Source organism: Acomys minous (assembly GCF_964271855.1).
Source record: "Acomys minous genome assembly, chromosome: 16".
NCBI lineage: Eukaryota > Metazoa > Chordata > Mammalia > Rodentia > Muridae > Acomys > Acomys minous.
Genome location: NC_140498.1, coordinates 10,243,024 through 10,264,448, shown reverse-complemented (window position 1 = coordinate 10,264,448; position 21,425 = coordinate 10,243,024). Strand labels below are relative to the sequence as shown.

Here is a 21,425-nt window from a genome sequence, read left to right as displayed (position 1 = left end):
CATCCATCCCATGCCCACCTCTCACCTGCAACTTTCTCTTTGGGGTTCAGCTTGGCAGTCCCTAATTGCCCTGCCCAATTCCTGTCTTCTTTTTCTTGTGACCCAGATCAGGTCATTGCCTCTTTCCGAGCCCATTTCTACTCCTGAGTGACTGCTCTGTGAGTGAGATGGCGGCCCGAGCTCCTCAGACCCCACCTAATGTCTGACTCAGATGTTACTGACCACAAGTGTCCAGCACCAGGTGGGGGCCCTGGGCAAGTGCTGGGGGAGTGATGGGGCGCAGGAGGTCTCTGGAGAGGTGAGGACATCAGTCTCCTGCCTGAGATAGGGATGACTTTGTACCGCCCCGCACCAGGCCTGCCTCCTTTCCCTGTGAGCCTTGGTTCCTTTGAGGCTTTTTCCTCTAACTTTGGAAGTCTGGCGTCCCAGCCCTCTCAAGCTTCTTGCTGGCCCCCGCTAACTCCGGAGTGGCTTCAGTCACTCTTGAGGCTCTCAAAAAGAATTGCTGAGATTCCTTCCATATCATCTGAAGACCTCTTGCCGTCCTCCCTCCTGGCCCCCCCACTACCCTCCCCCCCATTGCCATTCTGGAAACAAGCTCCCTATGTCCCACTCACCTCCGGCTCAGTAGGCGTACCCAAAACTCCACCAGCCAATCAATATCTATTTTGCTGAGTATAAAAACAAAACAAAACAAAACCCTGCTTTCCCTGGGGACCTGCAATTTCTCCAGCTGTGCATCTGGCAGGGGACTGCAGAAAGGGGCCTGGAGCCTGCCATTCCCAGCTGCCTCCTCCCTCACTCTGCCCCTACCCACCTCTGCCTCCTGGAGGGGTACGGCAGGAACCTGGCTGTCATCCCTGTCCCTGCTCAGGAGAAGGTCCCCACCTGCAGCCCATAGCCACCTGCAGCTGCTGGAGAGGTTCATCTGGGTTCATCCAGCCCGAAGCTTCTGGAATGTACGAGGCCTTTTTCTTTTCTTTTCTTTCTTTCTTTCTTTTTTTAGTTTTTCAAGACAGGATTTCTCTGTGTAGCCTTGGCTGTCCTAGACTGGCTTTGTAGACCAGGCTGGCCTTGAACTCACAGCAATCCACCTGCCTCTGCCTCCTGAGTGGCTGGATTAAAGGCCTTTTTTTTTTTTTCCTGTTTGTTACTTTTCTGAGAAAAGGCCTTGCTATATGGAGCCCATGTTTAGTCCCCGGCCTCAGCTTCTGTTTGGTGCTGGGATGACAGGCGTGTGGCACCACCCGTGGCAACAAGGCCCTTTGCTTGAAGCGAAAATAATACAACCTAAAGAACACAAAACGAGACAAGATGCCAAGAAGGTGAGGTCAGAGTTTAAGCCACTGAGATGGAAACAATTTATAGGCCCTGGCAGTCAGGCTCGATGGGGGCAACCCTGTTATCCAGCACCCCGGCAGCCTGGAGGCTCAGATGAGGGTCACCAGTTCAAGGACAACCTGGGCTTCGTAGTCAGAAGCTGGACACACACACACACACACACACACACACACACACACACACACACAGGCTGACAGGTATTCAGGATGTACCACAAAAATTAAATAAAAGTTGAAAAAGATTTGCTTGTCTTATGCAACCGCTTGGCAAGTGGCTTTGGCATTTTGAGGGAAATCCACACTTTTGGGCCTCTCAGCCAGCCCACAGGGAGTGTGTGGGTGTGGGCATCAAGTGATTTGCTAGAATGTTCCCCACTGTTGATAATAGCTCCAAAGTGGTGCACGATTCATGGAATGATGTCCCAGAGACGGGCTCAGAAGCAGAGCCTCTGACCTGGCCCCCTGTCTCCTACCCTCTCCTGGCTGTGAATCCGGCTGGCGTTGAGCCATTTGGCTTCGGTGCTTTTTTTTTGTTTTTTTTTTAAATAAATAAGATTTATTTATTATTTATACAGTATTCTGCCCACACGTGTACCTGCCCACCACAAGAAGTCACTAGATCTCATTACAGGTGCTTTTAAGTCACCATGTGGTTGCTAGGAATTGAACTCAGGACCTTCAGGAAGAGCTGAAGGTGCTCTTAACCTCTGAGCCATCTCTCCAGCCCTGGCCTCGGTGCTTTAATTTCTTCTAGTGGAAAGTGGGCTTAGTGGTCCTTCAGAAGGCGTAGGGAGGAAAGAGTTAGCGCTCCTGAACCGCGCATCCAGGAAGTGCTTGGTGATCCTGAGCTGGGACTGCTGCTTCTAGGCCACTTCCTCCTCTCAAAGAGGGTTCTTCTCAAACCCCTTGTCTGGCTGCAAGGGGTTTCTTTAGGAAGCGACTCTAGGAAGCCAGTGGAGAACCAAGGGAAGCAAGGCAGGCAGGGGGAAGGGAACTGAACGCTAAGGTGGGAATAGTCTGTCAGCCTGACACTGGTGCACAAGGAGATCCAGGCTCAGGACGGCCCCAGCAGAAGAGTGAGTGAGCTGCCCACATCTTCGCCTTGTACCTTCCTGAGCTGCGTACTCTGCAGCCAGGAGAAACTGCCTGCTGAGTGCTACAAAGCAAGGTGAGCACTTGGTTAAATTAGAAAACAGTGAATAGTATGTTTTGTTTTGTTTTGTTTTTTAATGAGCAGGAACATTCCAGAAATTTGGCACGTACGTTAAAGAACCCAGCTTAACTGGGTTTCCTATGGTTCTGAGGTGGGCGTGGATAAGAACCGTTTGTTAGCTGAGGGCTGGAAGCTCAGCTGGGGCTGTGGACTGGGAGCCTCGCTAGCTTGCCAGTCACCATATGGGTGTTTGTTTCTGCCTTGCATCTTGGACCTGCTCCCAACGTGGCATCTCTTTCCAGAAGCTGCTGATTCTCTTGAGGTTTTTGTTTGTGGTTGTTTTGTTGTTGTTTGTTTTCACACAGGCTTTCCTGTATCCCAGGCTGGTCTCACTATATCTACGTGGCCCAGGATAAAATCCTGAGCCCTTTGCCTCTACTGACCAACTGCTGTGAACATGAGCATCCGCTGACAAGCCTGGCTCTCTTGACCTTTATAGGTTCTTTTGTTGTTGTTGTTGTTTTGTTCTGTTTGTTTTGTTTTTTCGAGACAGGGTCTCTCTGTGTAGCCTTGGCTGTCCTGGACTCGCTTTGTAGACCAGGCTGGCCTCGAACTCACAGAAATCCACCTGCCTCTGCCTCCCGCCCCCCATTACTCTTAAATAGCCACAAATACAGCCAGCTGGGATTCTAAGGGAGGCAGAATGAGTTTCACTTCCTGTAGACTCTGGACCTGGAATGTCTCCCCAAAAGCCCATGTATGGAAGGTCCCCAGACTATGGTGCTCTTGGGAGGTTTAGAACCTTTAGGAAGTGGGCCCCACTGGAAGAAAGCTAGGGGACACATTCTTTTTGTCTTGTGTTTTGTTGTTTTGAGACAGGGTTTCTCTGTGTAGCCGTGGTTGTCCCAGAACTCACTCTGTAAACCAAGCTGGCCTCAACTCAGAGATCCACCTGCCTCTGCCTCCTGAGTGCTGGGGACTAAAGGCGTGGACCACCACCACCCAGCTGGGGCACACTCTTGAAGGGACTATTGGATCCTCGGTCCCTCTTCCTGCGTGCTTCCTGAACAGTTTTATCCGGCATACCTCTGGCTGTGATGTACTCTGCTACCACAGGCGCTCTGAAACTCCCAGTCAAAATTAGCCTTTCTTCCTTTATTTAAGTTGATTTTCTCAGGTTATTTTGTCATAGTGACCAAAAGTTAAAACACTTATTAATGCAGGAATGGTGTGAGGGCAACTTTAATTTTATTTATTTATTTTGGTTTTTCTAGATAAGGTTTCTCTGTGTTGCCCTGGCTGTCCTTGGACTCACTTTGTAGACCAGGCTGCCCTCGAACTCACAGTGATCTGCCTGCCTCTGCCTCCCAAGTGCTGGGACCTGCGCCACCAAGCCCAGTGCCATTTTTTTTTTTTTAAAGGCAGGGTCTCATGAGTCTCTGGCTGGCCTGAAAATCACTACACAGAGCAGGCTGGCCTCTGTTTTCTCAGTGCTGGAATTAAAGGCACTGTGCCACCATGCACAACTACATCTGCCTACTCTTCAGTGTTAAAACAAAATAAAGAAGCCTGGCATAGTGGCACACGCCTTTAATCCCAGCACTCGGGAGGCAGAGGCCCGCGGATCGCTGTGAGTTCGAGGCCAGCCTGGTCTACAAAGTGAGTCCAGGACAGCCAAGGCTACACAGAGAAACCCTGTCTCGAAAAACAAAACCAAAAAAACAAAAACAAAAAGTAAGGGTAATGTTCTATGAAATTTTGTTTCGTTTCTATGTGTCTCTCTCACTATGGAGCCATGCTCATCTTTATGAGCACTTGAATTAGATTTTAAATTCTGAAAAACTGTCTTTTTTTTTTTTTAAAGTTGGGGTGCAGTGGCAGAGGCTTGATCCTCGCAAAACCAAGTCAAACTTGCTGTCTGATTGTTTGCGCATCTCCTTTAGGAAGAGAGCAACAAGCCTTCCTTCTGTTTGCGGCCAAGCTCCTTCCGCGTTTGGCATCGGTCTTGGTTGGCAGTATTTATTGTTACCTCAGTGAATTTGACCCATCCGAGCTCTTTAAAAAAACCATACATATACATTTTATTTTAAATCAGCTAATGGGAGAATAATTTACGAGTTCCGGGTGGTGGAAAATCCCGGCGCAGCAAGAACTGCAAAACAGAAGCGCCCCCAGCTGGCCGCAGCTGGCCAATTTCCCTGGCGACCGCGCCCTGTGGGGCTGGGGAATGGGGGGCGGGGAGACATTGACATAGGGGAGGGCTGAGGAGATGGGGGCTAGGGAGCCGCGGGGACTAGGGAGTCTGAAATTGGGGAGCTAGGGGGCAGAGGGACTGGAGTTGATGGCTACTTGTGGGGCTGGGGAGCTGGGGTACGGGAAGCTGGGTCTGCGGGGAAACTGAGGAGCTTGGAGGCTGGGTTTTCGGGGGGGGGGTCTGGGGAAACTGGAATCTGCACCCTTACCCTTAAGTGTCTCGTGTCCCGTCCCCGTCCCGGTCCCCCCCCCGCCCCCGTTTCCTCGCTTCAGCCATCCCACACGTACTGGTCTCTGCCTGGGTCTCTGCGCCTAAGAAAATCCGGCCTGGGTGGCCAAATGTCTGCGTTAGGCTGGGTCATGGTGGCCTGGGCATCCAGAGCCACAGCAGGAGGGAGGTCTGGAGTTGCCTAAGGTGCCTGCCGCAAGAGGGCAGAAGGGCGGTGGTGCTGTTTGCACACCGCCGGGAGAGCGACCGACACTGGCTCCCGTGCGCATGCGGCTTCCCTCCTGCGGGGTGAAACAATCCGGTGTGGACCTAGTACCGCACGCTCTGGCGTCTGCGCTGGCTGTCTTCCCAGGGCACACTGACACATAGAAATACACTGGTATTTACCTTAAAAACTTAAAGATGCAGGAATAGCCACATAACTTTATTTAAATTGGTTAAAAGGTGCTGTGTGTGTGTGTGTATATGTGTGTGTGTGCGCGCGCGCATGTGGAGGGCAGAGGTGAGTGTTGGGTGTTTTCCTTAGTTACTTTCCACCTTTTTTTTTTTTTAATTATGTGTGTCTCAGTTTGGTTTCTACTGCTACGATTAAATACCACGGCCATAAGCAACTTGGGGAAGAAAGGATTTATTTGGCTTACACTTCCTATGTCACGTTTCATCACTGACCTAAGTCACGGCAGGCGGTCACGGTGTGACAGGAACAGAAGCAGACAGCAAGGAGGAGTGGTGCTTACTGGCTTGGTCCCCGCGCCTGGCTCAGCCTGCTTTCTTTTGCATCTATAATCATTAGTCCACAGTGGCACTGCCCGTAGTGGCCTGGGCCCTCCCGAATCAATCATTAATCAAGAATATGCCCCCCGCGGACTTTTCTACAGGTAGATGTGACGGGGCACTGCCTCAATTGACGTTCTCTTTTCGCAGATGATAGTTTGTCAGTGTGTATGGGTGGGTGTATGCAACTGATCTTTTTAAAATAAAGGTTTTTGGTTGGTTGGTTGGTTGGTTTTTGGAGACAGGGTTTCTTTGTGTAATAGCCTTGGCTATCCTGGAACTCTCTATGTAGACCAGGCTGGCCTCGAACTCACAGAAATTGCCTGTTTCTGCCTCCCAAGTGCTGGGATTAAAGGCGTGTGCTACCATGCCCAGCAATAAATATGTTTTTTTTTTTTTTAACAGGGGCTGGAGAGATGGCTCAGTGGTTAAGAGGACCTGGGTTCAGTTTCTTGCACCCACGTTGTGGCTCGCAGCCACCTGTAGCTCTGGTTCCAAGGGGCCCGATATCCTCTTCTGGTTTCTTCAGGCACCAGGCATGTGTGTGGTAAAGATCTATACGTACAGGCAAACACTCATACACATAAAAAATAAACAAATGTACCTTGGGCGGTGGTGGCGCACACTTTTAATCCCAGCACTTGAGAGGAAGAGGCAGGCGGATCTCTGTGAGTTCGAAGCTAGCCTGGACTACAAAGGGAGTCCAGGACAGCCAAGGCTACACAGAGAAACCCTGTCTCGAAAAACCATAAATAAATAAACAAATCTAAAGAAAAGTTCAGCGATGACAGAACTAGAGAGACTTGTTGACTTTGTGAGGTGGTTGCTGCACAAATGTGAGGACAGGAGCATGGATCCCACGCAACCATCTCCAGGGGGCTGGAGAGATGGCTCAGGAGCCAGACACACTTGCTGCTCTTACAGGGCACCCAAGTTCAGTTCCCAGCATCTGCATGGCAACTCACAACCGTCTGTCACTCCATTTTTAGGGGTTCCAATGGCTCCTCTGACCTCCATGGGCTCCTGCATGCTCATGGGGGTCACATATACACATAAGATAAGCAAATATATGTGTAGCAGAGTGTGTCTGTAACCTCAGTGCTGGGAGAGGCAAAGGCGCAGAACCCAGGCGCCAGGCACCAGGCATCAGGCATGTGTGTGGTAATGATCTGTACATACAGGCAAACACTCATACACATAAAAAAAAACAAATCTACGCCAAGTGGTGGGGGCGCACACTTTTAATCCCAGCACTTGGGTGGCAGAGGCAGGCAGGTCGCTGTGAGTTCAAGGCCAGCCTGGTCTAAAAAGTAAGCCCAGGATAGGCAAGGCTACACCCAGAGAGACCCTGTTGAGAAAACAAAAAGAAAAAATAATAAAATAATGTTGGGCGTGGTGGTTCACACCTTTAATCCCAGCACTCAGGAGAGAGAGGCAGGTGGACCAACGTGAGTTGGAGATGAGCATGGTCTACAAAGCGAGTCCAGGGCAGCCAAGGCAACAAAGAGAAATCCTGTATGGGGGAAAAAATAAGTAAATAAATATTTTTTTTAAAAGACAGAGTTAAATTATAGGTGCACACCTGTAATTCCAACATTGAGGAGGCAGATCTCTGAGTTCTAGGCCAGCCTGGTTTACATAGAGAGTTCTAGGACAGCCAAAGCTACACAGAGAAACAGTTCCTGTCTTTAAAAAAAAAAAAAGAAGGAAAGAAAGAAAGAAAAGGAAAAAGAGAGAAAGAAAGAAAATGGGGAAAAAAGGGCACAAAAATCATCCAACCAGTTATTTCCTCATTACATTGTAACAATTAAGATTCAAAGGAGGGGCCGGGCGTGGTGGCCCATGCCTTTACTCCCAGCACTCGGGAGGCAGAGGCAGCTGGATCGCTGTGAGTTCGAGGCCATCCTGGTCTATAAAGCGAGACCAGGACAGCTAAGGCGAACACAGAGAGACCCTGTCTCAAACAAACAAACAAACAAACAAAAATAAAATAAAATAAAATTCAAAGGAGGGGTTTTGTGAGTCCTTTGTCCCATGAGAGACAGTCATTTGGCCTGATTTTCTGTGGGTCTCGTCTGTGAGTAACTGTCCTCTGAACCAAGCAGCCATCATGCTGGAAGGCTTGGCTGTGGCCCTAAAAAAGGAAGATCTCAGCTGGGCTTGTTTCCATCCCTTCCAGGAGGGATGGGAAGGGTCACAAGCCCCTCACCTGAGTATCCAGCCGCTCCTTACCACCTGTTATATGTAACATGGCCTCGGGGAGGCGCTAGAGTACATAGGCTGAGGAAACTCTAGGCGAAGGGGGCGTCATCCCTGCAGCTATAGGGAAGCCCTGTCCCTGTTGAATAAGGGCTTTTCCCATGAGGTCTGTTGGGGGAGGACCACCCACATCTGTAAGTAGCCCTTCACCTGCGCTCTGTAAGTAACCCCTCACCTGCGCTCTGTAAGTAACCCCTCACCTGCGCTCTGTAAGTAGCCCTTCACCTGAGCTCTGTAAGTAACCCCTCACCTGCGCTCTGTAAGTAACCCCTCACCTGCGCTCTGTAAGTAACCCCTCACCTGCGCTCTGTAAGTAGCCCCTCACCTGCGCTCTGTAAGTAACCCCTCACCTGCGCTCTGTAAGTAACCCCTCACCTGCGCTCTGTAAGTAACCCCTCACCTGCGCTCTGTAAGTAACCCCTCACCTGCGCTCTGTAAGTAACCCCTCACCTGCGCTCTGTAAGTAACCCTTCACCTGTGCTCTGTAAGTAACCTCTCACCTGCACTCTGTAAGGAAGCCCAATAAACTCATTAGCTCCCCAGAGGGAGCTTTGGTGGAATTCTCCCTCAGACTGTCACTGTCACCTTCAGAGAGGTTTATGTTGTTTATGTCTCCCACTGGGAAAGAATCTAGCAACAATCTGTAACTGTTAAATAAAATTATGGCTTATATTCAAGTTCTTGAAACTGACATTGCAGTAGCCCACAGAGCAATTCTACTGCCATACACATCTCTGCCTGTTCCCCGCCTCCCTCCCTCCAACCTCTGGTGACCACTGATCTTTAATATATATTATATTAAATATATTGTATAGTATATGTGGTAATATATACTACATATTTTATATTTTATTTTTTGGTTTGTTGAGACAGGGTTTCTCTGTGTAGCCTTGGCTGTCCTAGACTCGCTTTGTAGACCAGGCTGGCCTTGAACTCACAGTGACCCACCTGCCTCTGCTTCCTGATTGCTGGGATTAAAGGTGTGCACCACCATCCGGCATGATGTATAATGTATTTTTATTTGAAACACAGAGATCGTGTGCACTTTGAGGAATTGTGTGACATTTTATGCATGTTCACATGTAAATGTGTACTAGTAAGATGACCACTGATCTTGTTACCATTCCTGTAATCTCATATTTTCCAGAATATTCTGCCATAGGAATCATCTGGTACATAGCCTGTCAGAACGGCTTCTTTCACATGCGGTATTTGTATCGGCTTCCTTATGTCTCCTCCTGGCATGCTGGTACATTTCTCCTTAGCGCTGAATAATTCCCATTGTTTGGATGTGCCAGTTTTTTTTTCTTTTACTTATGCTCCTTCTAGTGGCCCTCTTGGCTGTTCCTCCCTTTGGCAAATGTGGACAAAGCTGCTATAAACATCCATGTTGCAGGTTCCTGTGTGGGCATACATTTTCAGTGTGGACATACATTTTCAGCTCATTTGGGCAGGCAGTAAGGGCTGAGCTTGCTGGACCATATGGCAAGAGTGTGTTTAGTTCTGTGGGGATCTGCCTGTCTTAGTGTGGCCTGCCATAGCAAACTCACTGGGCAGGTTTGACAACAGACACTGTTCCTCACAGCTCTGGGGGCCTAGCTTTCCAAAACTGAAGGACTAGCAAAGTAGATTTCATGCTAATTCTTTTCTTTTGGCTTAGAGATGATTGCCTGAGCCACACATCCTCCCATGGTAGAGAGAGGGGGAGTCAAGAGGGAGGGGGGAGGAAAGAGAGAGGGGGACACTGATCTTATCAATCCCGTGACTTTGTTTTCCCTTAATTGACCCCATAAAGTTGCTCTCTCCAAAAATAAAGGGAAGAGCATCAGTGTGCTGATCTGGAGGGCACAGAAGCATCCAGTCTAGCGTTATAAAACTGTCCTCCAAAGTGGGTACTCCTTCTTTTTTATTTTTATTTTTAAAGATTTTATTTATTTATTATTTATACAGTACTCTGCCCCCATGTGTGCCTGCAAGCCAGAAGAGGGCACCAGATCTCATTAAAGATGGTTGTGAGCCACCATGTTGTTGCTGGGAATTGAGCTCAGGACCTCTGGAAGAGCAGACAGTGCTCTTAACCTCTGAGCCATCTCCCCAGCCCCCAGAGACATTTTCTTAATTGAACTTGCCTTCTCTCAAATGACTTTAGCTTGTGTGAAGTTGACATAAAACTATCCATCACACCTATAGGACAGTGCTCAACCCTGTTCCTAGTATCACTGAAGTTCCACTCTTAGCCTGGCCCATGTAAAGGCTTATTTCTGTATACGTTGAAACTGTCCGTTACGCTAGCTGAACCCCAGAGAGCACCAGGCTTCCAGTGTGGAGCCAGGACACGTGGCCAACCCTGTCTTTTGCTGTATACATCTTTCTGTGAGCATCAGATTCCAGCATAGAGGAGCAAATGTCTATGACTTTAGGAAGGAGGCCACCTCACAAGCTGCCCTGACACTACCACACAAGGGTCTGGCTATGTAGCCCAGGACGGTCAAACTCATGATCCCCCTGCCTCAGCCTTCCAAGTTCTGTGATTATAAGCACCCCCCACTACACCTGTCTATTCAGCTTTCTTTAGCTTATGGCATCCAGTGTGACAAGAACACTCACACTCTGAGCCACAAAACATAATTTATCCTGCATCATTTTAAAAACGAAAGAGTTAAATTAATTTGTTTTATTGAGTTAAGAAGATGAGGGCTGGCCAGGCGGTAGTGGTACACCCCTTTTCTACACATAGAAATCCTGCCTAAAAAAATAAAATAAAATAAAAATAAAAAAGAAGAAGGAGGAGGAGGAGAAGGAGGAGGAAGAAGAGGAGGAGGAGGAGGAGGAGGAGGAGGAGGAGGAGGAGGAGGAGAAGAAGAAGAAGAAGAAGAAGAAGAAGAAGAAGAAGAAGAAGAAGAAGAAGAAGAAGAAGAAGAGTAGGGCTGGAGAGATGTCGCAGAGGTTCAGCGCACTGGCTGCTGCTCTTCCAAAGGCCCTGAGCAACCACTTGATGGCTCACAGCAATCTACAATGAGATCTGGTGCCCTCTTCTGGCCTGCAGGAGTTACATGAAGGTATAACACTGTATACATATTAAGTAAATAAATCTTTTTTAAAAAAGAAATTAGCGCCGGGCGTGATGGTGCATGCCTGTAATCCGAGCACTTGGGAGGGAAAGGCAGGTGGATCACTGAGTTCAAGGCCAGCCTGGTCTACAAAGCGAGTCCAGGACAGCCAAGATAGCACAGAGAAACTCTGTCTTGAAACAAACAAACAAACAAACAAACAAAACAAAACAAAAAAAGAAAGAAAGAAAAAAAGAAAAAGAAAGAAAGAAATTAAGAGGATGGAAAAGAAAAAACACAATAAATCTCAGATTTTAGATTTAGTTTCGGGAGCTGGAGAGATGGTTCAGAGGTTAAGAGCACTGCCTGCTCACAACCATCTTTAATGAGATCTAGTGCCTTCTTCTGGTGTACATGCGGGCAAAACACTGTGTATATATGATAAATAAATAAATAAATCTTTAAAAAAAAAAGTGTGTCACTGGAGGCGCACCTTGGCAGTTTGAAGATTTGCATCATTTTCAGTTGCTCTCTCTGCTCCATGCTGCGGTTCAAGATGTGAGCTCTCAATATCTTTGCTTCAGTCACCGTGCCTGCCTGCTATGACGGTGACGGACTTGTACCTCTGGAGCTGCAAGCCTAAAGAAACCCTTTCTTCTATGGTTGCTTGGTCATGGTGTTTTATCACAGCAACTGAAAAGCACCTAATATGGGCTGGAGAGATGGCTCAGCAGTTTAGACTCTGGCTGCTCTTCCAGAGGCTCAGTTCTCCACACCACACGGTGGCTCACTACTGTCTGAGTTCCAGTTCCAGAGGATCTGGCACTCTTGCACAGACATGCAGGTAGAACACCAATGCACACAAAAATAAATCTTTTTTTTTTTTTGAGACAGGGTTTCTCTGTGTAGCCTTGGCTGTCCTGGACTCCCTTTGTAGACCAAGTTGGCCTCGAACTCACAGCGATCCGCCTGCCTCTGCCTCCCGAGTGCTGGGATTAAAGGTGTGCACCACCACTGCCTGGCTTCAGTCACTGCTCTTAACTGCTGAGTTATCTCTCCAGTCCCCCTAAAAGAAATAAATCTTTTTTAAAAAGTAGCTAATACAATTCTTTTAAAAAATTATTTATTTTTGCTTTACTTGCATTGATTGAGGCTATTAGATCCCTTGGAACTGGAATTACAGACAGTTATGAGCTGCCATGTGGGTGCTGGGACTTGAACCCGGATCCTTTGTAGAGCAGACAGTTCTCTTAGCCACAAGCCATCTCTCCAGCCCCCACTAATACAATTCTTTAAGTGAAAAACATGTTTGGGGGTTTATTAAAAAATTTATTTATTTATTATGTATACAGTGCTCTGTCTGTATGTACACACCTGCACACCAGAAGAGTGCACCAGATCTCTTTATAGATGGTTGTGAGCCACCATATGGTTGCTGGGAATCAAACTCAGGACCTTTGGAAGAGCAGGCAGTGCACTTAACCTCTGAGCCATCTCTCCAGCCCGTTTTTTGGGTTTTTATTGTTTTAGTCGGAGGCAGTTACCCTGAGCTTTCCCCCTTGTACTGATTAGCTAATTAGGTCAGACAGTTCCCACCAAGGTGATGATCTACAGTCACCACCTACATCAGGGATAAAAGAGATACATAAAAGTGCTGCTACCCTGGTCTGGGTCCTGACGCACTCATTTTTGGGGGGAAAATTGTGAAGGTAGTTTTGCTGTTTGTGTGCGTTCCTTTGATTGACATGGAGATAATTCTAACACTTAGGAGCACAAGCTTGAACCTCCTAGCACTGGAGAGGTAGAGCCAAGAGCATCAGTGAGTTCTGGGCCAGCTTGAATTATAGGAGACCCTATTCAGACAGACAAGCAAACAAAGTTGGGTGACTTTACAGATGCCCTCTATGACTGAGACTCACAGAGGGGAAACAGGAACACCTTGTAGTATTTTGCTTTTTCTTTTATTTTTTGTTTCATTTTGGTTTTTTTGGTTTATTGAGACAGCGTTTCTCTGTGTAGCCTTGGCTGTCCTGGACTCACACTGTAGGCCAGGCTGGCCTTGAACTCACAGGGATCCACCTGCCTCTGCCTTCCGAGTGCTGGGATTAAAGGCGTGCACCACCATGCCCAGCTATGTTTTACTTTTTCAAAAACTGTTTCAAATTTAGATCATGATCACGAAACAAAACAAAGCAAAACAATACCAAACCAAAAAAAAAACAGTACTGTTTTTTGCATGGTCTTTAAAAATGTAGATGTCTTTCACTTTGGGAACACTGCATTATGGCCACACTGTGGTCAGTGAATCTAAGTTTTGAGCATTGGTGTGACTTGCTGTGCGCTCAATACTCGCCTCTAGTCCTGTTACCATGGAGTTTCTGTTTCTGAGATTCTTGTTTGGAATGCATCTGGGTGACTTTATGATTTTTTAAGAAGGTTTGGGGAGGGACCTTCTTGAGGGTGGCAGTGGGCTGTGGCAAAAGAGCAGCTATCAGCTTGGCCACCAGTAGAGGGTGCACCTGTGTAAGACATAAGCTTCAGTCACCTGAGCCACTGACACCAACAACAGACCTAAGTGTAACAGCTGTAAGATGTAAGGAAAGGCTTCGTGACACCTGCCATCACCAACTGTAATAGGAGAGAAACTACTGTAGGATGTAAAGGAGGCTCTGTGGTACCCCCCAATTATGAACCATGATAAAAGATTAATTAGCTATAAGATGTAAGGGAAGCCTCTGTGATACACTAACCAACTATGACAAAAGAGCAAGTAGCTATGGATATAAGGGGATGCATTATGGTACCCCCCATGGTGAACTATGATAATAGGGTAACTATAAGATATAATAGAAGAGCTGGACGACGTGGCGTGCATCTTTAGTCCCAGCACTCGGGAAGCAGAGGCAGGCGGATCTCTGTGAGTTCGAGGCCAGCCTGGTCTACAAGCGAGTCCAGGACAGCCAAGGCTACACAGAGAAACCCTGTCTCAAAAAAACCAAAGAAAAAGAAAAAGGAAAAAAAAAGTAAAAAGAAAAAAAAAAGCAAGAAGGAAGAATGAAAGAGGCAGAAAGGAAGGAAGGAAGGAAGGAAAAGGCTGGGCAAGGTGGTGCGCCTTTAGTCCCAGCACCTTGAGGGCAGGTGGATATTGATGATGGTGTGGCAAGTCAGGGATATCTAGTGAGTTCCAGGTCAGCCAGGGCTATATAGCAAGATTCTGTTTAAAGAAGAGGGGATAGGTTGGGCATGGTGGCACATGCCTTTAACCCCAGCACTTGGGTCTCTGTGAGTTCAAGGCCAGCCTGGTGTATAAAAATGAGTTCCAGGACAGCTAGGGCTATGTAGAGAGACTGAAAAACTGTGTCTCAAAACAACAACATAATAAATAATTAAATAAGATGAAAAAAAAAACCACTGTGGTAATTGCTCCCCTCTTCCAGGCCCCATGATCATGTTCTTTTTTTTTTTCTTTTGGTTTTTTGAGACAGGGTTTCTCTGTGTTGCCTTGGCCATCCTGGACTTGCTTTGTAGACCAGGCTGGCCTCGAACTCACAGCGATCCGCCTGCCTCTGCCTCCCAAGTGCTGGGATTAAAGGAGTGCACCACCATGCCCGGCCCATGAGCATGTTCTATGTGAACACATGTTCAATCCAAATAGGACATCAGTAGCAAACAACAACAAACAACCACACGTACAAACAATTTCACCCAAGTGTAGCTTGGCGAGTTATTGAGTTTAATTGGGGATACTTACTGTAGCGTGGGCAAAGGGTAATTTACAGGAGTGTAGGCGGTTTATGGGCAGCTATCGCACGGAAGATAGTCAACAACTGTTAACTATTTATATCACCCGTGGGAAGAGGCGGAGTGGGACCTTACGAGCCCCTCCCACATCCGTGATAGAAAATGAATGCACCTAGTCTTGTGCAGGTCTGTGGGTAGTCACGGCTGTGGACAGTAGCTGAAGATAAGCCCTGGCTTCTGACGGTGAACGTCTCATGTCCAAGGGCTTTGATGGCTCCTTCTCGCAGCTCCACTACCTGCAACACACTTTTTTCTCTTGGGCTGGTTCCACTCCTCGTAACAAGTTCCTCCTTAGCAGTTGTCTCAGGGCTCTGACATCTTCAGCATCCTGGGGTATCAAAGACCAGCTTTGACATCAACTGGGGAAACTGAGGCAGGGCACAGGCACAGGCTGGCGACCCTGCAGACTTTCTCTGAGGGCAACCTTCCGGGCTGGAACTGATTGTTACTGGCAATGGCTTCTACTGATGGTGGTGGACTGGGGGGCCAGAATTAACTTGTTGGCAGGGGGGCAGTGCTGACAGCTACCATATAAGCGGGGGCTAGGGCTTATTGCTCCTAGCAGGGGCTTCCACTGATAGTGGCAAGAGTCTAAAAAAAAAAAAAGGAGCGTACACCTTTAATCCCAGCACTCAGGAGACAGAGGCAGGCAGGGCAGATCTCTGTAAGTTTGAGGCCAGCCTGGTCTACAAAGCCAGTCCAGGACAGCCAAGGCTACACAGAAAAAAGCCCTGTTTTGAAAAATAAAAACAAAAAACAAACAACAAAAACAAGAAAAAGGAGAGAGAGAAAGGGAAAGAAGGGGAGAGAAGAACACACACACACACACACACACACACACACACACACACTTACACTTGAAGAAGTAATACAGACTCCAACAGGTGGGTTCCAGTTGTGAGTGGATGAGCACAATTAGGATTTTAAAGTAGAAATGGCTGATTATTTTTATACAGAAGCTTAGATTTGTGATTCTTTTTTTAATGTTTATTTATTATTATGTATACAGTGCTCTGCCTGCATGTACACCTGCAGGCCAGAAGAGAGCATCAGATCACATTATAGATGGTTGTGAGCCAGCATGTGGATGCTGGGAATTGAACCCAGGTCCTTTGGAAGAGCAAACAGTGCTCTTAACCACTGGCCCATGCTCCAGCCCCTATAAGATTATATTTTAAGATACTTGATTCTTTGTAACTGAAGATTGCAGCCTGCCAGTAAAGAAAAATTGGCTGAGAAATTACCTTGCTTGCTTATTTTATACTTTGCTTGTTAATATATAACAAGTTGCTTAGTTACAAATGTATATGGGTTCTTGGAAATAACTTGTTTTTCATGTTTGTTTCTCACCCATAATACTTAAAATGTTTGATCATGTGAAGGTATTGGAGAATAAAATAAGTATAAAAAAGTAGTCACCATGAAGTCCAGCTTCAGTGAGAGAGTCATGTCAGCTACTGCTAGTTGGGGTACAGTTTTTGCTCACCAACCTCAAAAAAGTCCGTAGGTTTACTATTAAGACTATACTTTTTCTTGACTCAAATTGTTCCCTAAGATTTTCTGCATCAGAGCCAATAGCAAAAACATCTTTACCTAACTTTGCCAAACAACCTGTTTTCACCAAACTTTCTTTCTTTCTTTCTTTCTTTCTTTCTTTCTTTCTTTCTTTCTTTTCTCTGTGTGTATCCCTGGCTGTCCTAGACTTACTTTGTAGACCAGGCTGGCCTCGAACTCATAGCAACCTGCCTACCTTTGCTGGGATTAAAGGTGTGTGCCACCATGCCCGGCTTCCTCTCTCTCTCTCTCTCTCTCTCTCTCTCTCTCTCTCTCTCTCTCTCTTTCTTTCTTTTTCTGAGACAGGGTTTCTCTGTGTAGTCCTGGCTGTCCTGGACTTACTTTGTAAACCAGACTAATCTTGAACTCAGAGAGATCCACCTGCCTTTGCCTCCCTGAATGCTGGGATTAAAGGCATGTGTCACTGTGACCCTGGCTCATCAAATTCTTTCTAAGGGTAGGGATCGTTGTTAACAATCCACATCTGCAGGTTTTTTTTTCCCCCAAGGGCGATGGTTGAATCATTAATCTACAGCAATACCTGAAAGAGATCAAGCATTGTTTTTACATATGTCAATGATATTGCACTGTGAGGGCCTGGTAGTCCCCTATACAGTACTCACACAATTCACATATTAAGGGGATTATGAGGACTGCATGGGTAACAAGCAGAGCTATGCTCCATAACAGCATGAAGTCCTCAGGACATGTAGTTCTGGTGTGTGTGTGTGTGTGTGTGTGTGTGTGTGTGTGTGTGTGTGTGTGTTATGCCTCACTGAGACACGCCTATCATGGGTGTGCTAACTGGTGGGCTGTATTCCATGAGTTCTAGAACTGTTTTGCTGGTCCACGTCCACAGCCCCCGACACTGGGGCCTCCAAAGCAATTCAAGTTTCACTTCTATGGCTCTGTGACGTGGCCTCTCAGGGACCCATGCAGGTGGTCCACTGGCACATTCTTGGCCTCAGAGGCTCTCTGAAATGTGGTGGAAGATACTACAACCAATTTATTCCTGTATTCTTCATGACTATAAAACCAGAAACACTGTTTTGATTTTGTTTTTGTTGTTTTGTCTAAGGGTCCAACAGGGGAAGAAGACCCAGATTATACCAGTAATATAGAGCCATCTGTGGGACCCCAAAACCTGGAACCCATGGGAGGAGTCAGGTAGCGATGAGGGTGGCAGTGACCTAGAAGCAACAAAAGACATTCCATGAGTCTGACCTTTGATATAGAGAAAGGGAAAGTCCAAGAACCAGCATCAGACAGGGGTCATTTTGTTTTGGTTCTTTGAGATAGGATTTCTCTGTGTAGCCTTGAGTATCCTGGACTCACACTGTAGACCAGGCTGGCTTCGAACTCACAAGTTCTGAGATTAAAGGTGTGCACCACCACACCCGGCTCAGACAGGGGGTTCCTAACAAGTCATCTCGTGTGAGAGACCATGGTCATCAAAGAACATTCTATGCTGGGATTGCTGGAAGTAGAGGAATGCTTTAAGAAGCAATGAAAGAATCTCTCTCAGCCTGGCTTCTGAAGTTCTGGGATGTGGAGGCAAATCGGATCAGTCAGCGTGCTGCAGGAGCAGAGAAACTGAAAATATAACCACGCATCCTCCTTGAGCCACAAGCCGCATAGCCTGGGGTAATACAAGGGGAGCCGGTTACCAATGGACTGGCTCATACGAGACATTAGAGATGCTTGGTCATCCAGCAGCCAAGGCCCTGTATGTCTCAGGGGCGGGGCCAGGCACTGCTGAGGGAACTAGGTTTGACAGAAGCAAGGCAGCATGACCCAGGGACTGGGGTGGGGGGATGGGGTGGGGTGGGGGGTGTGGAGGGCCGGGCACAGGGCCTGAGAGGATGGTGTTCACCAGAGACTTAAGGAAGACTTGATTAGCAAGGACCTGGAGACTGGCACGGAAACGGAAAGCAAAGAAAGAGTCCTGTCTGGATTATTTTAAGGCAACATGGCAAGATTTGTGTCAAGCCCAAATTCCTAAGAGGGGGAAAAAAAGATAGAAAACCAAATTCTGTCCTAATGAACTCTGGGAAGGCATTAAAGCCAGAGGAGCAGTTCACAGAGGACATCCACAGTAAAACCACGCGGGGCAGAAGATCAAGCCTGTCCCAGGGGCGGGCTGTTATCCCTCCAGAGCAAGCAGACTACCTTTCTCTCCCTCCTGAAAAAGCATATACTACGGATGGAAACGGTTTGCCCAGCCAGGACCTCTCCCAGGAGCAAGGCGTGTGGGGTAGAGAGAGGCAAGACCGGTCCCTACAGCTACAATGGGTACCCAGAGCCTCTCTCACCCAGGGAACCAGTCTGAGCGGCAGGTACAGGAGGAGACAGCCAGATTTCATTCACCATTAGCCCTGAGGAGGGCTAAGCTCTCTTAGGCAGCCCCACCAAGCTCACAGGGGTGGGGATGTGCAGGGAGGTTCCACGGAAGAACTCGACGGTGTGGAAGTGGAACAGCTCAGGGAGCTGACTGAGGGCTGTGGAGGCTGACAAGTTAGCGCCTCCCGTCCATGCTACTGCACCCAACATGGATCTGTAGAGGGAACAACTGATTCTAATGGATAAGACCTCCCCACGCTGTTTGACTTTGCGTGTGATTCAGTATCTCCTCAGTGAACTTCTGTGATCGCCTGACACGGCTCAAAACGGAAGACAGCCGACCTTCGAGTGCTTCACTGGGGTTGTCTCTACAGTCCACACTATTCATTATGGGATGGTGGGTCAGGACGGATCAGGGCTCTGCCCCTCCTGTGCAGAAAGCTGTGTTGCACACGGCCAGGACAAGGCTGATGCTTGAGTGTTTTTGCAGATTTGGAGACTCATTTAAGAGGCATGTGAATGCACCTGAAGATGCCAGCATGGGGCCTTAGTTCATAAAGGGGTGGAGGCCAGGTGTTGCTGTGGGATTCTTGGGAGCGTTGTGGTTGGGTAAGGCACAAGTGATGCCCATCAAAGTGAGGGACAACATCTGCAAAGCACAAGTGATGCCTATCAGAGTGATAGGGAAACAGCTTGCAAAGCCCCGTGCCTGTAAATGCTAAAGAGTACACAAAAGGTGAAACAGATGCACCCACAAGCCAACGGTGGTCAGTTGGGAATCCTGGAGTTAAGAACAGGTGGCCTCTCTAGGACTTCTTGGCCACAGAGGCCCTAGGAGCCCCCAAATAATAAATTTAAGTCTTCACCGATGTTCTGCTGGGACGCCCAGTAATCCGATTGGTTCCCCAGAGTGAACCTTGTGTGGATCCTGCTTGCCTTGGTCCCCGGAGGAGGTGGAGGTGGCTTGTAGCCCCTGGGAAGAAACTTGAGAAACCTCCTGGTTTGGAGGGGTCCACTCATACTCATCTGGGTCCATTGCACTCAGGTGACGGGCCGGATGGTAAAGCCGGGAAACTTGTGGTAAAGCAAGCTGCTCACCTCATGGTCAGAGAGCAATTGAGCAAGGAGACATGAGAATCCTAGATAACACGACCCCTGCCCCCCAGGACCCCAAAATTCCTTTTGTCCCCACTCCTCTCAGTAGTGTCACCCTGTGGTGAAAGCCTTTAACAGCTGAGCTTTTGGAGACTCCCCCCCACCACCTCCCCAAGACAGGGTTTCTCTGTGTAGTTCTGGCTGTCCCCAAATTCACAGAGCCCCAACTGCCTCTGCCTCCCGAGTGCTGAGACTAAAGGCCTCTGGAGACCTTTCTACTGCCAGATTCTAGAAGGCTCCTTCATGGTCAGGAACCTCTGTGTGCTACTGTGGTGCCTGAGTGGCATTCTGGTTACAGCTAAGCCCTCCTGGCTCCAATCTTACAAGCCAGACAATGGCACAGGGTTTCCTGGGCATGCCTCGAGGGCAGCTGCCCTTGGCACATGTCCCCACAAAGCCCATGCTTTGTGTCCTTTGTGGGGGCTGCTATCAAAGACTTTGGTGCCCACGCAGCCACTATGTCCTTCGCATGAGAGCAGCCAGTTCCTCTGTCCTCATCTCCAGGCACCTCTCCTGGTGCTTTCCGGTTAAGGAGGAGGTGGAAAATCCTACAAACACATTACCAACTCTGAGTCAGAGCCCAGGGTGTTGCCAATCTGAGTGCCCTACCCACATGCATAAAGACGCTTGGGATGAGTGGTTTTGTCAACTTGATACAAGCTGGAGTCACCCAGGAAGAGTTGTCTACACTGGGTTGGCCTGTGGCCGTGTCTTAATGTCTCGAATGAGGTGGGAAGATCCAGCCCACTGTGGGTGGCACCATTCTCTAGGCAGAGAGTCTCAAATTGTATAAGAGTATAGAAATCAGCCGGGCGGTGGTGGCACACGCCTTTAATCTCAGCACTTGGGGAGGTAGAGGCCGGCAGATCTCTGTGAGTTCGAGGCTAGCCTGGTCTACAAAGTGAGGCCAGGGCACCCAAGGCTACACAGAGAAACCCTGTCTCGAAAAACAAAAAACAGCCGGGCGTGGTGGTGCATGCCTTTAATCCCAGCACTTGGGAGGCAGAGGCAGGCGGATCGCTGTGAGTTCGAGGCCAGCCTGGTCTACAAAGGGAGTCCAGGACAGCCAAGACTACACAGAGAAACCCTCCCTCAAAAAACAACAAACAAACAAACAAACAAAAAAACCCACAAAAACAAAAAACAAAAAAAAAAGAAAGAAAAACAAAAAACAAAAACAAAACAAAACAGAGTATAGAAATCAAGATGATCATAAGGAATCAAGTGAATAAGCATTTATAAATTAATTCTCTCTGAGCTGGTAAGCAATGACATCACAAGTAGGTAGACTGAAGCAGATGCTAACAGATAAATCACGCTGATCTTTTTTTTTTTTTTTTACCGAGACAGGGTTTTTCTGTGTATCCTTGGCTGTCCTGGACTTACTGTGTAGACCAGGCTGGCCTTGAACTCACGGTGATCCGCCTGCCTCTGCCCCCTGAGCGCTGGGATTAAAGGTGTGCGCCACCACCGCCCGGCTGATCAGGCTGGTCTTAAACTCAGAGATCTACCTGCCT

The 21,425-nt window shown here is 47.9% G+C and overlaps 1 protein-coding gene across 1 annotated transcript in view; it reads left to right on the top strand.

The window, feature by feature from the left end:
- Positions 1–2,255: 2,255 nt before the first annotated feature.
- The window catches only part of LOC311585556 (GRB2-related adapter protein), a 57,951-nt gene continuing 38,781 nt past the window's right edge, over positions 2,256–21,425 (top strand). The window contains exon 1 of the mRNA XM_084760928.1: positions 2,256–2,508. The gene's annotated coding sequence lies outside the window, so the exon portion shown is untranslated. The remainder of the gene's footprint in view (positions 2,509–21,425) is intronic.